Source organism: Arachis ipaensis, chromosome B05 (genome assembly GCF_000816755.2).
Source record: "Arachis ipaensis cultivar K30076 chromosome B05, Araip1.1, whole genome shotgun sequence".
Taxonomy (NCBI): domain Eukaryota; kingdom Viridiplantae; phylum Streptophyta; class Magnoliopsida; order Fabales; family Fabaceae; genus Arachis; species Arachis ipaensis.
In genome coordinates, this window is record NC_029789.2 from 141,483,370 (window position 1) to 141,485,202 (window position 1,833).

General features: G+C 26.7%; 1 protein-coding gene and 1 long non-coding RNA gene across 2 annotated transcripts in view; one reads left to right on the top strand and one right to left on the bottom strand.

Annotated features, from left to right (window-relative positions):
• The window catches only part of LOC107642159 (myb-related protein 305-like), a 3,871-nt gene that overhangs the window by 636 nt on the left and 1,402 nt on the right, over positions 1-1,833 (bottom strand). The window lies entirely within an intron of this gene.
• Positions 79-1,647, top strand: LOC110262625. Its single transcript, XR_002347503.1, has 2 exons — positions 79-823; positions 1,179-1,647. It is a non-coding gene; the product is annotated as an uncharacterized LOC110262625 (long non-coding RNA).

Consider the following 1,833-nt stretch of genomic DNA (forward strand, 5'->3'; position numbering starts at 1 on the left):
TATGAATGAAGGAATTAGTTAATGGTGTGAACATGATTAATTAATTAATTAATGATAAGTTGTTATTATATGTAACTCAGTCTTAAGATTTCTCAAAAGTTTAATTCTAGTTATCAAGTATTATTGTATATTTAAATTAATTAATTAGACAAAAAGATGAATGTGTGATAATTAAACTTAGGGCTATCTTATATGAATATATTCTTTTGACTTATTTTTACAATCTAATAATATATATGAATTGAATTTTCACTAATTTCTTTTAAGTGTCTTTTCAATCAATTAAATAATTAACAATAAGTGATGATATGACTAGACATAATAATTTGAAATAAGCTTTCTCTTAAACCTACTGAACATGATATGTTGAAACCAGGTAACAAAATGAGACAATTAGGTCAAGAAATGTGTGGCTACAAAGTGTGTACATGTGTGTGTGAATGAATGAGTGAAGCTAGCAATTACATGGTAATATATATAAGCTGAAACATAAGTGTATTTTCCTTGAAAAAGAAAAGGATAAAGTTTGATATACATCTAATTTAATTAATAAAAGCAGCCAATGGGGTGTGTCACATTATTTTATTTATATAGATAAGAAAAAAAGGGTAAGAACACAAATATTAATTATAGGTATCATGTGTCTCGTTGAGATCATGTTCCTTGGCTGAGAATAAAAGTTATGCATGTTAGACAACACGTATAAAAAGAGTAGCATTGTAAGATGCTGATGAAGAAAAAAATTGATGCCTCTTTGCTTTGAAGCTTGGGGATCCAATTCAACATCACACAATATCCCATTTCTCATTGCAATGTGTCACAGGTAGAAAGCATGGTTATTTTAATTCAAACTTCTCTCATTCTATTTTCCATATTTATACATATTCCTCTTCATAAAACTCTTTTTTTTTTTTAGTTTTAATATTTCTTATTACATTTCTCAACCCCTTGTATTTTGACACCAATTATTATTACTACAAAGTACAAACCCTATTACCTTTTACTTGCCACGTGTACCAACTACATTGCAAACTTTTACTCTACCCTAAATAAAAAAATATTTAAATAAATGAAATATCTGAGAAATTATTAGTTGAATGGAAGCTTTATTTTTATTATTATTATTTTTTTTGTACATGAAGCTAGCTCTTATTACATTTATGTCTTTTTGCTTTTAGTGACTAGGGTGATGATTTTCTTGTTTGGGAAAGAATGAAGTTGAGGCAGAGAAAGGTACTAATTTGGAGCTAGCTATAATGTCTTGGTGTGCATTATATATGTTTGGGAGAGTTAAAATTAAAATAAAGAAAATGCATGGTATATATATTTATTTGGAATTATGTCATACAAACTCCTAGAAATTTTTTTTCTCTTTCATCTAACTAGAGATAGAGCTATTTAAGCATACCCCACTTCCATGAACTTTAACACCCTAAAATAGAAGGTTATATTATCTCTCATCCAAACTATTTTCTTCTCATATATAATAGGCATCACCAATTGAAAAGAAAAAATGAATATGCTATAGGAGACTAGAAATAGCTTCATAGTTACATGCAATAGTAATTAATAGTACTATTGGGGCACACAAACTAGCTATATATCCTTGTTTTTATGTTTCTTGTTTTAGAAAAAAACAACACTTTCCTTGTTATTTTTTATTTTTACAAGTGTACTTCTTTACCTTATTAATTAGGTAGCTTTCTTCATCTTATATAAAGTTTATTTTATTTTATTTACATGTGAACACTATGATTAATTTTGAATTAATAATAGTAATTATATTGTAAAATCACTTAATTATGGATTATCAAATTTTCTTCACTTGAAACA